General features: G+C 67.9%; 1 protein-coding gene across 1 annotated transcript in view; it reads left to right on the top strand.

Annotated features, from left to right (window-relative positions):
• The first annotated feature begins 623 nt into the window (after nucleotides 1–623).
• Nucleotides 624–14733, top strand: part of NCOR2 (nuclear receptor corepressor 2) — a 170758-nt gene continuing 156648 nt past the window's right edge. The window contains exon 1 of the mRNA XM_075996444.1: nucleotides 624–877. The gene's annotated coding sequence lies outside the window, so the exon portion shown is untranslated. The remainder of the gene's footprint in view (nucleotides 878–14733) is intronic.

Below are 14733 nucleotides of genomic sequence, written 5' to 3' on the forward strand. Positions count from 1 at the left end.
AGAGTTGCGTAGTGCGTTCGCCCGGGCCGGTCTGCTGCCTGGCGAGGCCCGGGGTGTGCGCGTTCCGCCGGCGACAGTCCTGCACCCCCTGTCTGCCGCAGCCCGCCGACTGCTCGCCGCGCGTGTCCCTGCCCATCTGGATGTGTCCCCAAAGGCCCTGGCGTGGCCCTCCCCGTGCGCCCCTCCCCACCCGCCGGCCGCTCGGGAGTTATGATTTAATAGCTGCAACGCGATTCCACGGAGGCGTCCGGGGCGGGAACCGGGAGGAGGCCCGACCCCGCGGGAGAAGGGGCAGGGGCAGGGTGGGGAGGCGCTTTGCCCCTCCTTCCTCCTCCCGGAGCTGCCGAGAAGAAACTCGGCGTCGCGCCCAAGTGTGTGTGTGTGCGCGCGCGCGCGGGGTGGCTTGTGCACGCGCGCGGGAACGCGCAGGCCTGGGGAGGCGGCGCGGGCCCTTTAAGGAGCCGGAGGGGGCCGGGCCGGGGCGCGCCGGCGCGGGCGGGAGCGGGGAGCGGGGAGGCCGAGCCCCCGCCTCCCGGCTCGCGCCCCGCCCCCTCCTCCCCCTCCCGCCGCCGCCGCCGCCGCCGCCGCCGCCGCCGGGGAGCGCGGAGCCGCGGGCAGGCCGGGCCGCACCGAGCCCCGCGTCCGCCCGCGCCCCGCCCGAGCCGTGCGCCCGCGCCCTGCGCCCCGCCATGCGCGCCAAGTTGCCGGCCGGGGGCCTGGGCCCGGCGCCCTAGGACGCGGCGGCGGGAGGATCGCGGCCCGCCGGAGGCCGGGCCTGCTGCGCGCCCCCAGCCCGATCGGCACCGCCACTCGCCTGAGCGCCCGGGCGGCCCGAGCGCGCCCAGAGCTGGGGCGCCGCCGCTGCCACCTCCGCGAGGTGAGTTGGCGCCGAGGGTGCCCGCGGAGGGCCGGGGGAGACGCGGGGCGCGCTTCCGGGGGCCGAGGGAGGACCGCGCGGCGCACGCGGCGGAGTTGGCCGGGCCCCTGCACTCCGGAGTTAGCGCTCTCGGGTGGCCTGCGGGGAGCCGGGCGCCCGGTCGGCTGCAGCCCGCGTGCTCGGGGGCGCCGGGAACTTAGGGGAACTCCAGCTCCCCAGCGAGGGGGCGGGAAGGAGGGAAGTGGCGTTGCGGTGGGGGGGGCGCCCTGGAAATGCGTGGGGCTGGCCTCCCCCTTGTGCGCCAGCTCTGGGGGCTCGGCCGCCATGCGCGCCTTCTTCTCCGGTGCAGCCCCGGGCTTGGGGGGGGCACTGCGCCTTATTTTCCGGCAGGCAGTTTGGGTTTGGGGAGCCCTTGGAGATGGCACCCCCAGCTCCCTGGCCTGGCTGTTCTGGAGGGTCGCACGCGGGAGGGGGGGGGCTCGCCAGCCGGGAGGGGGAGCTAGCGGTGCCCCTCCTGGGCAAGGGGCCAGAGGGCGCTGGGCGGGGTCCCCTGGGGAGAGAGGTGCCCCTCGTTTCCCCCTGGGGGCCGGTGTTCCTGGTGTCAGGACCTGCCTCCCGCGACTGGTGACGCCTCATTGGGCCGCCTCCTGGTCCCTCCCCCGGGCCGTGTGGACACTTGGGATGCCACTAGTTTGGGAAGTTGGAATTCGGAGCTGATCCCACTCGGGCTGCACTGGGGAGCTGCAGGCCCCGGTGTTGGGGGCAGCCTCCCCAGAGAGCTGCGGGGAGTGTGGGCAGCCTTGGGGTGCGCCCTCCCCACCCGGCCACTTGCAGGCGAAAGCCCGGGGGAGGGAGGGCGAGGCGGGCGGGTCACGCTGTACCTGCGAGCCGCCGTCGCCCGGGCCCAATTAGCGTGGGGCGCCCGGCGTTATTTTTGCATCGCAGGCTTGTTTTTTGGAAGCGAGTGTCCTCCCGCCGCGCGTCGCGCGCTCTTGCTCTCCGAGGGCCTGGAGCAGGCAGCGGGGGCGGATCTGTTCCGTCGGCTCAGCCTCCTCCCTTCCTCCCTTCCTCCTTCCCCCTGTTGGTGAGAACTGGTTTTATTATGATTATCATTATTATTTTTTTTCCTTTTTGCAGATTTGGAGGAAGGATGTGTGAGGGGGAGGAGGGGAGCGGAGGGAGAGGTTCCCTGTGGGCGGGGCGGGGGGGTTCTTTGCACGCGGGGCTGTGCCATCCGTGGCCTTGACTGTGCCCTTTCCGAGCCAGGTCTGCGTCCCTGCGGCTGCTGTGACGCGAGGGGCCGGCGTGCAGGGAGAGCGACCGGCCGCCCGCGTCGTGGGTGGCCTTGCGCGGGGAGGGGCGCGGAGGGCCGAGCCTTCGGAGGGGCGGCCCGGGGCGCCGGGTGGCGCGGCCTTCCTGGCCTGCCCTGCTGCGACTCAGCCCCTCGCCTTGCTGTCTGACTTCTGCCACTCTGCAGGCGTCGTGACCCCGCGCAAATTGCTTGACCTCTCTGTGCCTCGGGCTTCTCCTCTGCAAAGTGAGAGTAAAAATAGGACCCGGTCCCCGGCGGTGAGAACTGCCTGTGACGCTGCGTAAACTTACTTGCATGTGTTACTATGACTACTGTGTTATTATTATTTCTGGGTTCTAACACTTGGCCTTTAATCCGGGGCCTGGAGACCTCGTGAACTGGGGCCGCCTTACCTTTGCCTGGGGGGGGCAGTGTGGGGGGCTGGTGGAGGGGGTGCTTCTCCCTGCTCCCCTTTGCTGCTGGGGCGGGACCTTTGCCTGGGGGTGGGGCAGTGGGGGGCGTCTGGTGAAGCGGGGGTGGGGTGTGGGGGTCCTTCCCGCTCCCCTCTGCTGCTGGGGCAGGTGTGAGCCCATTGAGCAGACGCGAAGGCCGAGTCTGGCAGTGCGGAGCGCAGGGTGGGGGGCGGGGTGGGGCTCCCCGTCCCTGTCTGGCGTCCCCGCCGCCGCCTGCCATGTCCCTGCTTGGAAATTTACCGCCGCCGCCGCCAGGTGTCCGGGGAGTCTGCGGGCCGGTGCCCAGACGCGGGGGCGGCGCGGGCGGCCTCCTCCCCCAGCTGTTTGCCGGGCGGCCGGCTGGATCGATACTATCGATAGGTCCGCGCGGATGGTAATGTGGCTGTCAGGCCGGGTGAGGGATGGGCCGCTCCTGGGGCTGCGCGCCTCCCCTCCCCCTCCGGCCGCGGGGGCTGCGTTTGGCACAATCCGTCCCCCCAGTTAATGGCACTCGCGCCACCTGGGGGGGGTCCTGGCCGTGGGGGCTGCGCGGGGGCTGCGTTTGGCACAATCCGTCTCCCTCAGTTAATGGCACTGGCACCACCTGGGGGGGGGTCCTGGCCGGGTGGGCTGCGTGGGGGCTGCGTTTGGCACGATCCGTCCCCCCAGTTAATGGCACTGGCACCACCTGGGGGGGGTGTCCCAGCCGTGGGGGCTGCGTGGGGGCTGCGTTTGGCACAATCCCTCTCCCCCAGTTAATGGCACTGGCACCACCTGGGGGGGGTCCTGGCCGGGTGGGCTGCGGGGGGGCTGCGTTTGGCACAATCCATCCCCCCAGTTAATGGCACTCACACCACCTGAGGGGGGTCCCGGCCATGGGGGCTGCGGGGGGGGGCTGCATTTGGCACAATCCGTCCCCCCAGTTAATGGCACTCACACCACCTGAGGGGGGTCCCGGCCATGGGGGCTGCGGGGGGGGGCTGCATTTGGCACGATCCGTCCCCCCAGTTAATGGCACTCGCCACCTGGGGGGGGTCCAGGCCGGGTGGGCTGCGCCCCCTCCCCGATGGGGGGGGAGCTGCAGGGGGCCTGAGCCTGGCGGGCCAGATCATTGTGCAGGCGACAGCCGCCTTGGCAGGCGCCCCCCTTGCTCCTCTGGGTGCGGGGGCGCCATGCCGGGCCTGGTCCCCCCGCTGAGAGGGGGCGCCCTGCCCCCACCCGAGGCGCGTGGGTGGGGAAGTTGGTGCTTCTCTCTGAGATGGCGCGTGGGTGGCGCCCACGGGTGACCCCACTGGAGGGGGCTCCCGGGTGCGCTCTGCCACAGCAGACAGGGGCGCCCGGCTTGCACCCCTTCCTTCCGCCTCTGGCGACGGGGGGTTGGGAGCTTTCACTTGTGTGTTTTCCCTTCTGTTTCCTTTTCACGGCTCCAACGCCAAACAGCAGCTTCCCTGGTGGCACCTCTGAGACTGGGAGCTGCTGGCAGGAGCTGCTGGCAATTCCTGCCTGGGGCGCCCGGGGAGGGGGCGCAGAGGGGCCGAGCCTGGGGGTGCAGACTGAAGGTGCTGGCTTAGAAGACCTGTGTCCCTTAGGCAGGTGTGTGCAGTCCCCCAGGGAAGCGATGCTCAGGAAAGGTCACCTGGACATTCTTCGAGGAGACTTGGGGTGGGGAACCAACTTTACAACCTGTCAAGTGAAACCCCCTTCTCTGTGCTGGAAGATTCTGCGGGTAATGCAGTTGTGCTTGCACCCGGTGCGCATGAAGCACCCACCGTGTGCCACGCACTGTGCTTGACACAGATTGACTTGTTTCCTAACCACTCTACGAGTGGGTGCTATTATTACCCCATTTTATAGATGGTGGAATTGAGGCTCAGAGAGGTTAAGCGACTTGCTCAAGGTCACACAGCTTGCTCGTGAGATTTAACAATTAAGACCCGGAGTTCTTCACCCTCAGTTAGTGCAGGGAGAATTTTCTGCAGACTTGCTTTGCTGCACAGAGCTGCACAGAGGGTTATGCATAAAGACATTTTGTTTCTTATTTGAGCAGCACCTACAGATCTTTGTCCCAGGGGGCAGGACACTGAGAGTTTGTTCTCCCCGGGGCTCGGGGCGAGGGATTAGTGCCCGGCGTTTCTTTGAAGTCTCATTTTATCTTAAACATCCGTGAGAATTTGGCATTCGCCTTGGCGACACTGCCGTGTTTGTTTTGAAATGAAAACACGGTTTTGAATTATTTAGCACGGTGCTCCAGAAAGCTGCCCCGATGGGCCCGGCGGCCTGGGGTGCCCGGCCTAGCGTGGCCCGGGGAGCCCAGGGAGGGCCTGCGGCAGGCGGGGCGGCCTTGTTCCTGGTCACAGACGGGGGCACAGGTCCCCAGGCGAGGCTAGCCAGCCCAGGGCTGGAATCGCCGGCCGTCAGCTGTGTTTGGGAGCGGAGGGAGGCTGAGGCCCGGACTGGAGTCTGAGGCCCGGGCTGGAGGCTGAGGCCCGGGCTGCCGCCTGGGCTCGGGCTGGAGGGCGGCTCCTCCGGTTCGCAGATCCGGGCAGAGCTGTCCCAGCCAGCATTGGGGACAGTCTGGGAGAGCTTTACCCGCCATCCCCAGGAAGGCGCCATGCCGGGTTTGCTGCTCAGCTCTGTAGCCTCCAGCTGTTGGCCTCTGGGCGGCACGTGCGGCAGCCTCAGTTTGCTCGTCTGTGAGATGGGGATGGGTTACACGAGGCCATGCGTGTCAGGGGCTGCTGTTCCCACCTGGCTCCCGCCGCTGGGGAGTGAAGACGGCCCCATAGAATTAGTTGCCTGAACCCGAGTCCTCACCCACGGGCTGCCTGGGCACCGCCCAGTTGGGAAGGGTCCTCTGACAGACCAGTTTCTTTTCCTGAGCCCCACCCAGGCTTGGGCTTGTTGCCCTCCCGAGACGGCAGGCTCCTCTCCTGTCGGCCATTCACAGATGTGCTCAGCTTCTGAGGTCTTCCCTTCTGCCTTTAATCCCGCAGTGGCTGGTGTCTGCCGGGCACCCGGGGGTCATGGGCAGCCTGGAGGGGGGGACCAATGGGGGGAAAGGGGAGTCCTCCAGGGGGAGGCTGAGCGTCCCCTCAACCCATGAAATAGGGGCCATGGAGGTTCTAGAAAGCGCTCCTTTGGAGTCAGACTGGGGTTCGAATCGCGCTTCATTGAATTAGTGACCTTCCGGCCGGGTTTCCGTGGCCGCCGCGGAGGCTGGCCTGGGGCAGGCGGCTGCTCGCCCCGGAGACGCGGAGTGGTCCACAGCGGCGCTGTCCCAGCGGCAGCGGCTGGCAGGCCGGCGGCACTTGACATGTGGCCCGTGCCACTGAGCCGCTGAACGGGCCATGCTATTTAGTTTTCAGTCACTTAAATTTGAGTAGCCACCTCAGGAGTTCGAAACTAAAATAGAAAGAAATTAATTGGCCAACTAATATATAGAGAAAAAATTAGCCGGGCATGGTGGCACATGCCTGTAGTCCCAGCTACTCGGGAGGCTGAGGCAGGAGGATCGCTTGAGCCCAGGAGATTGAGGTTGCTGTGAGCCAGGCTGACGTCACGGCACTCACTCTAGCCTGGGCAACAAAGCGAGACTCTGTCTCAAAAAAACCCCAAAAAAACCCAAAAAACAAACACGCAAGGGGTATCGCGCCGTAATTCATACCTTCCATTCACCATCATAGTCACACCCTACGCTATGACGTGCCTGGAGACGATTCTAGAACTTACGGAAAGCAGAGGTTGGCACTCAGGCCCTTGGGCCAAATCCGGCCCGTCTCCTGTTTCTACGGGGCGCACACACTGAGAACGGTTTCCACGTTTAACGGTTGAGAAAGATGAAAAGAAGAGTGATATTTCATGACATGTGGAACGCTATGAAATGCAGATTTCAGCGTCCATAAATAAAGTTTTATTGGCACACAGCCGCGCGCGTTCATTTGCACGTCGTCTGCGGCTGCTTTTGGGCTGAGGCGTTGGCGGAGTCGGGCGGTGGCGACGGTGGCTGGGAGGCCGGGAGGCCGGCGGAGCCTCAAGCGTTCACTCTCCGGCCCCTCCCAGGGGCGGCTTGCGGGTCCCAGCGCATCATCTCGTTCTCCCTAACCTCAGCGCGGCCTCCCGAGGTTCACTGTTGGGGGCCCAGAGAGGGGTGTAGCACCGAGTGGGCCCTGAGCACCCTCCTGCCTTCCCAGGTCATTGTTCCCGCGGAGCTAGGTTAATGCCCGTGGTTATGATTGGCAGCTGCAGCATTGCAGTAGGAAAAGGGGAACGGGGTCAGGACAGCTGGAAGACGGGCTGACATCTGACACAGCGTTTGGCCTCTTAAATGATGTGTAGAAGACTATAATACCTTCTTTAGAGTGGTAGCACCTACTATACGGTGCTATATAGTTTCTACAATTTCCTGAAGTCGCTTATAACCCGTCTTGTTTCCCTCTTTGCTGTGGCTGCTAGGAAGCTCAGAAGCCAATCTGCAGCCTGCCTTAAGCAATCACTGCTCTGTGTTTTGGTTTTATCTACTTCATCCTGTTTTCGGATTTGTCTCTGATTTTCCCCTTTGCCCTGACCTTGCTCTGCGATTTTTATCTTATCGTGTGCATTCCTGAGGGTTGTCTCAGCTCTTGAGGGGCAGGATGGAGTGGGGCAGGAGCAGAGCAATGGAAGATTCCTTGCAAGGTGTTTCCATGCTCGTTCCCCTCAGTGCACGGCGTGGCGCGCGTGGGGGCTCCTCTGCGGGACGTTCCATGGGAGGAGACCAAGGCCTGGCCCCTTGGAGGGTCAACCCAGTCAGGCTCTGGGGGAGAGCTGGGCAGGGTTCGTGGACGCCCATCTTGAGTCTGACTTGGGCAGGTGACAGTGAGTGACTCGGGTGGAGAAAGGGGTCCCTACCGGGGCCTGGGTGACCGCCCCGGAGGCGGAGGCCCACCGTGCCAGTGCCCAGAGACCTCGGGTTGTTTTGGTGGCAGCACTGCGGGCGTGCCCGCCCCGTTGCAGCCTGGGCTTGTCACTGCGCTGTCAGATGTGCTGCTCCCTCCTGCTGGCCTCGGGACGGACGCCGCTTGGAGTCTGGGAAGAAAGTGGGGGGAAGTGAGCCAGCGGGCGGCGTGGGAGGTGGAGCCACGTGAGGCCGGGGACTGGCTGCTACTGGCCCCTGCGTGCGTGTGGCTCCCGGCGGCCGCTCTCTCTCCCAGCGTGGCCTGGTTTTCCGTGGCCCGTGGTCGTGCTGTAGCTCACGCCTGGAGCCCGAGGGAGCCCTGGGTCTGAGCAGCCTGACCCTGGACAAGTGACAGAGCCTCCGTGCAAAGCTCCTCAGTTTACCCGGCAGCGAGACGGGTGATGCGTGAACGCCATGCGGCCCTGCAGGCAGGGGCGAAGCAGAGGGACCGGAGGGTCCGGCTGTGTCCCCGCCCTCCCCCGCCCGCCCTGGCCTCAGACCGCGCAGTTGACCCGGCCGGGCAGGTGGATGCCACTGCTCAGGTGGCCCTGGGGCCTCAGGTCTAGCCTGTGCAAAACCAGCCCCTGGGCACCGGCCTCTCCGGGGTGCCCTGAGTCACAGGTGTCAGGCCAGCCCCAAGGGGCTGCGGCGGGCCCTGCAGGAAGGGGGTGCCCCGGGGGCCCTCTGTTCTCGGGCTGAACTCTGCCGCCCGCCGAGACCTTCTGGGAGCGTCGCGGCCTGCCCGCTGCGGTGTCTCGGTGACCATGGCAACCTCCCTGGCACCAGCCCCGCATGTGGGGCCGCCTCAGGAGCCTGGGGGGGGAGGGGCCGGGCCAGCGCCACCGCGTGGGGGCCAGCGGGGGCGTGGCTCCCCGGAGCCCAGCAGGAGTCGGGGGCCCCTCCTGGGGGTCAGGTTTTGGGGGGATTGCGTGCCGTGGTGGCTCCGGTGACCCCTATGGCCAGTTAAATGGGGGTGAGCGGGAGAAGTTGGGGGGCCCACAGGGACCTGCCCCCCGGCCATCTGCCTGGCGCGTTCTCAGCCGTTTTCCCGTGTCCCCAGCTGCTCCCTGTGGCCGGGCCCAGGCCGCTGTGCCGGGCGGGAGGGTGTCCGCGCCCCCAGTTCCTGTGCCCGATCCCCGGAACGTGGCCGTGCTTGGAACAGGGTCTTGGTGGAGCCGAGGCCACGCGGCGCTGAGCGGGCCCGAGCCAGCGTCGGGGGGACACGCAGGCGTCAGGACACCGGGAAGGCCGGTGACACCAGCAGGCACCGCAGGGATGGGGCCGCAAGCCGAGGCCGGCGGGACGGAGGCCTGGGACGGAGGCCGCCTCGGAGCCCCCGGGGGGAACGCAGCACCTCGGTGGTGGCGCTCTGGGCCCCGCGAGCAAGTACACGCGTGTTGTGGGACAGCCCAGCGTGTGGCGCTTCGTGGGAGCCGCGCTGGGACACCGACACGGCTGTCGTCACGCTCGCTGCTCTCTCCAGCGCCCACCCCCCACGGGCAGCCAGACCCGATGCCGAGACCCTCCCGTCTGAGCGCGCTCCCAAGCCTGCCCTGCCCGTGCGCCCGCACGCTGCCCACTCCCGCCCATCTCTGTGCCCGCCGCCCCGCCCCTGCCTGTTCCCTCTGACGCGCCCGCCACAGGGCCTTTGCACCTGCCCTGCCCGGCGCTCTTCCCCGGGAACCTGTGGGACGCCTCCCTGCCGCCCGCCCCCAGTCACCTGCGTGGAGTCGCGCCCGGCCCCATCGCTCTCCTCCGCCATTGGCGTGTCCTGGCTCCTGTCGTCCTCTGAGAAGCTGTGGCTCCTCGTGTTTGTCCTGCTGTGTGTCACCGCCGGGTGGGCACTCCGCGAGGGCGGGGCTTCCGTCTCGGTCCCCTGCTGCGCCCCGGGTTCCAGAGCAGTGCGGTGCACACAGCAGGTGCTCACTGCTGGGCTCTGGCTGCGCGGCCTGGCCTGGCGCCCGTGCCCTGTCTCGGTCTCAGGTCCCTCCGTCCGTCCGTCCGTCCGCGTGGCCGACACCTTTGCCCTCGGCTGTGGCCCCTCCTGCTCCCCAGGACCTCCCAGGTCCCTCCGTGGGTGGCCACGGCCGTCCCTCGCTGGCCCTGAGCTCTGGGGGGGGGCGGGTGGCCGGGGTGACCGGGTGGCCGGGGTGGCGGGGTGCAGGAGGGCCGCATCCTGGCCGCTTCGGCCTGCACACCTCCATGGAATGGGCGTGGCCGAGTCCTGTCTTGGGGTCGTTGGCGGGGAGTGAGGCCGTCCCTGCGGGAGTGCGTTGCCCGGCGCTGTGACGCGCAGACGGCTTGTCACTCGCAGTTTGCTGTGTCCATGTTGCCGTTGCCGTTTTCTGGAGGAAGGTCGGGGCGTCGCAGCTGGGTGACCCCAGGGGCTGGCTGGGTGGGGGCGTCCAGCCGGGGTTCCCGCGGGTGGGTGGCCTCCGACACCTCCCTGCCCCGGGAACAGGCTCCGTGGGGCCCAGCCCGGCTCCCCGGCTGCTTTCTGGGGCTTCCAGGGCCCGTGGGGCGCGTCTGCCATCTGGCGCGAGGGGAGCCCCATTAACCCGGGAGACCAGGGCGGGGGACCCCTCTGCCTGTGCTGGGCAGAGTTGCTCTGTCACCCTCGCCTCAGTTTGTGCATCTGTGGAATGGGGCTGCGTTCTCTGCCGGGTAGGGTGGACGCTCCGGGGCGCCGTGACGAGGACGCCGGCGTGCACAGCGCCCTGGGTGCGGTCATGGCCCCCGGGGGCTTGGGCGGGACGTGGCGAGCCGGGCTCCGGGATGTTGGAGGCTGTGCACGCATGGGGCTCGATGGAGCAGCTTCTGCGGGGGTCCCGGTGCGGGCCGCCCACCCTGGTGTCGTCCCCGCCTGGGCCGGGAGGGCAGGGTGTTCCAGAGGGGCCGGGCTGGCGGGCCAAGTGACAAGCTGTGCTAGCGCGCTCCGGCCTCACAACTCAGTGTGCGGAACTGCTTCTCCCTGCTTACACAGGGGGAAACTGAGGCACAGGGCGGCACTGCCGCTGGTTCAGGACACACAGCTTGGCTGGCGGCTGTCACGGGCAGGGACGGTCCCGGGTCCACCGTGTGCCCAGCCCGGGCATCGCGGCCCCTGGCCCTGCCGCGCAGGAAGCTGTCGCTGCCTTGGCTGATCGGCTATAAATAGCAGCCGCAGCGCAGGAAGCCGTCTCCTGGCACCTGGGCCGCGCCGCCCCTCTGCCGGCCTCCTAGAGCCCTGCGCCCCGGGGACGCCGGGCGGAGACGTGGGCCCAGGTGTGCTGTGCGGCCTTCAGGGCCTCGAGGCCCTCTCTGTGCGAGGCCCGCTGCCCCCACCCGCCCAGGTCCAGGCGTGCGGAGTGACCGTGAGACGCGTGCGGTTGTGCCTTGGAGCCAGCGGGGTTGCGTTGAGGGGGGCGTGGTGGGACTGGGGGGGGCTTCCTGGAGGAGGCGTCCCTGTCTGGATGCCCAGTTGGGCGGAGGAGCGTGGGGAGGCGGGCTGCCTGGGGGGTCTGTGGGCGGGGCCGGGACTGTGGGGGGGGCCGGGACTGTGGGGGGGGCCGGGACTGTGGGGGCGGGACAGTGGGGAGGCGGGCTGCCTGGGGGGACTGTAGGGGCGGGACTGTGGGGGCGGGACTGGGGGTGGGGCTGGGGGTGGGACTGGGGGGGTGGGGCTGGGGGGCGGGGCTGGGGCGGGACTGGGGGGCGGGACTGGGGGGTGGGGCTGGGGGTGGGGCTGGGGGCGGGACTGGGGGGGCCAGGCGCTGGAGACCCGCCCCACTGCTGGGCTGCTGTGGGGTTCGCATGACCTCCCTGGGGCCTGTGAGGTGGCCCCCCAGGCCCTGGGGGAGGGGCGCAGCCGGGCTTGGAGCGCGGGAGCGTTTCACCGCGGCCTCCGCGTCGCAAGCGTGGTGCAGCGGCTGTCGCGGTGCCGCTGTCGTGTCGGTGCCGCTGTCGTGTCGGTGCCGCTGTCGTGTCGGTGCCGCTGTCGTGTCTGTGCCGCTGTCGTGCCGCGGGGCGGGACTGGCCCGTCCCTGCCCGGACTGCGGGGGCCCTGGGTCCCGGGTGGGGTCCTGGAGCACGGTCTCCGGGGCCTGCCCCCGCCCGCCCGCCCGCCCGTTCTGGCGCAGGGAGGCCGGCGTGCCTGGCCCCTGGATGTCCTCCCGCCGCGAGTCCTGCTGCGGGTCGGTGGTCCTCGCTCCCGCCGCCCGCAGGCTTCGCGGGAGTTCGGGCCGGCGGTGCCAGCGCCGCTCTGGGCCCAGGACGCGCGGGGAGCCTAGGGCCCGCAGGTGTCTCCGCGTGCCCGTGCGTCTCGCCGGAGCCCGGGACGTGCGATCGGGCGACCGCGACCGGCCAGAAAAACGTGGCTGGAGGGTATCGACTGGGGAGTGGCCCGTCGCTCACCTAGAGAGGAAGGTCTCTAGTGGCCGGCCACAGGGCTCTGCCTGCCTCACGTGGCTTTTTGGGGAGAAACAGAGTCTCCGTCTGTTGCCCAGGTTGGGGAGTTGTGGTGTCATCGTAGCCCACTGCAGCCTCCAAGTCGTGGGCTCAAGCGATCCTCCTGCCTCAGCCTCCCGAGTAGCTGGGGCTACAGGTGTTAGCCACGGCGGCCCCGTGTCTACTTTTAGTAGAGACGCGGTCTCGCCCTGCTCAGGCTGGTCTGGAACTCCTGAGCTCGAGCGATCCTCCCATCTCAGCCTCCCAGAGTGCTGGGGTTGCAGGCGTGAGCACCGCGCCCGGCCCACATTATGGTCAAAGGCTGGAGTCCGAGCCCCTGGGGACATGTAGCCACCGGAGAGGTGACAGTGCTGAGGGTGCTTGCTCAGGCCGTGGGGTAGGGAGTGTCACATGAACCCCCCTAATTGCCTGTTGGAGTTCCCTGTCTGTGGGGCGGAGCCTTGGGAGTTCCCTGGAGGCCCGGAGATTTTTGGTTTCGGAGCCGTGGTTAGGAGAATGACACCCCCTCCCAGACGTCCCCCCCCCCCGCAGCTGTGACGATGTTATGTCACTGCGCAGAGGGGAATTGAGGTTGCAGATGGCATTAAGGCTGCTAATCAGCTGCCCTTGAGCTGGGAGATGATCCCGGATTATCCGGGCCTCGCAGTCACAGGGGCCTTCTGAGCCGGAGGCAGGAGGGCGGAGGCTGAGAGGCGGGAGGAGGCTGCTGCTGGCTTGAGGGTGGGGCCGGGGCCGTGTGCCGGGGAGTGCAGGTGGCCCCTAGAGACCGGGAGCGTGAGGAACTGAGTCTCCCCTGGAGCCTTGGGAAGGGACGGGCCCCGCCAGCGCCTCCACGTGGCCCGGTCAGACCCAGCTTTGCAGATTTCAGACGTCGGGAGCGGTGAGGTGACGGATTTTGAGCCACCAAATTCCTGGGCCTTCGTCACAGCCGGCGGGGAAGCCTTGGCCGAGCCCGTGGCCCCGGTGCACCTGCAGCCAGGACGGGGTCACAGGATGTGGCTGTGCCCTCCCCGCGGCTGGTGACTTGGGAGTTAGGTGACCACCGGCCTTAACCGGGGGCTGTGGCTGACGGACGCAGAGAAGGGAGGACGTGCAGACTGTCAAGGGCCGTGCCGGGGAAACAAAATGCAAAGGAATGGCCGGAGCAGAGGGGTGGCCGTGCGGGCGCTTCCGGGTGGGGGAAGGAGACGTGAGACGGGGCGTTTCCTTTTTTCTTTCTCTTCTTTTAATTCCTTTAAATCCAGTTGGAGTACCTGGTCCCAGCGGATGCTTGGAGAAACAAGTGTCCCCAGCATGTCCTGTGACAAGCCACACCTGGTCCTCCTGGGCGGGTCTCCCAGGTGGGGTGCCCAGGGGCAGGTGTTCCCGATCTGGAGAACAGCGGGGCGTGCGTTGCTGAAAAGAGGAAGAAGGTGGCCCGGCCTCCCTCCCATTGCCTCCGGGCCGTGCCCAGGACCCCAGGCCGGCGATTAGGTGCACCTGGGTCCTCAGGTGGGGACGGGTCCCCTCGCCTGCCTGGGGAGGCTCCAGAGGACGGGCCTGGGGACTGCCGGCCTGTCGTGGGCCATGTGGGGGACGACGAGGCGGCCAGGGGAGCGGGGAGAGGAGGATTGCACCCGCCAGCCTCGGTCCAGGAGGCCGGGCTGGGGCTGCAAGGTAAGGTGGCTGCCTTTTATTTAAAAAAAAAATTTGTAGGTGACATTCAGGTCACTTGAGTCCCCTCCCTGGAGGCCACCACCTCTCACCGGGGGGCGTGGGCTTTTCCAACCCACGTTTGTATGGCCCCTGTGGGCCGCCCTGCTCGGCCTGGGGCCTGCCTCGGCGTGGAGCTGGCGAGACGCGTGTGGACACGTGTCCCGTGTGTGCCGCGCCAACGGCTGGTAGAAGCCGCCGGAACCGGCCAGCGTTGCGGGAGGAAAGTGCGGGAGTGTGGACGGCTTTCGAGATAATCCAGCCCGGTAGTTCCCTCTCGCTGGCCCGGCCGGCAGCAGACCTGGTGGTTCTGGGCAGCGGCCGGTGGCCTAGGCTCCCTGCCCCGCCTCTTACCAGCTGTGTTGTTCTTACAAGGCTCCCTGCCTCAGTTTCCCTGCATGCAAAATGGGGGCCAAACAGCACCTACCTTCTAGGGTCTTTTTCTTGGGGAATTAGAGGGTAATGCACGTTGATCTTGGAACCGTGTCATCAGCCGGACGAGTCTCACCTTCATCGTCGTGGTTTTCCGACGTGCTTAGGAGCCGTCAGATCCAGCTGGCTGATTTTAGCCTCTGTAGTATGTTGTCATGGCATACGCGGCGCGTGGTGGCCGTGGTCCTGGGAGACAGGAGACAGGAGACGGCCACCTGGGTTGGCGCCCGTGGTTGCTGCAGGACGAGGCCGCCGTGGGCCTAGCGGGAGCACCCCCAGGTGGCCACGTGCCTCGGGGGTGGAATCCCCGGCCTGCGGCTCCCGCCCCGGTGGCCCCCTTTCCATCCTCTCCCTGCCAGGTCCTCCCCGGTGGGGGTCACCCCCGGTGGCCCTCTCTCCATCCTCCCCCTGCCAGGTCCTCCCCGTGGGGCCGCCCCGGGTAGCCCTCTCTCCATCCTCCCCCTGCCATGTCCTCCCCGGTGGGGGTGCCCCGGGTGGCCCTCTCTCCATCCTCCCCCTGCCAGGTCCTCCCCGTGGGGCCGCCCCTGGTGGCCCTCTTTCCATCCTCCCCCTGCCAGGTCCTCCCCGGTGGGGGTCACCCCGGTGGCCC

The sequence above is a fragment of the Microcebus murinus genome, chromosome 22 (assembly GCF_040939455.1).
Source record: "Microcebus murinus isolate Inina chromosome 22, M.murinus_Inina_mat1.0, whole genome shotgun sequence".
Lineage (NCBI taxonomy): Eukaryota > Metazoa > Chordata > Mammalia > Primates > Cheirogaleidae > Microcebus > Microcebus murinus.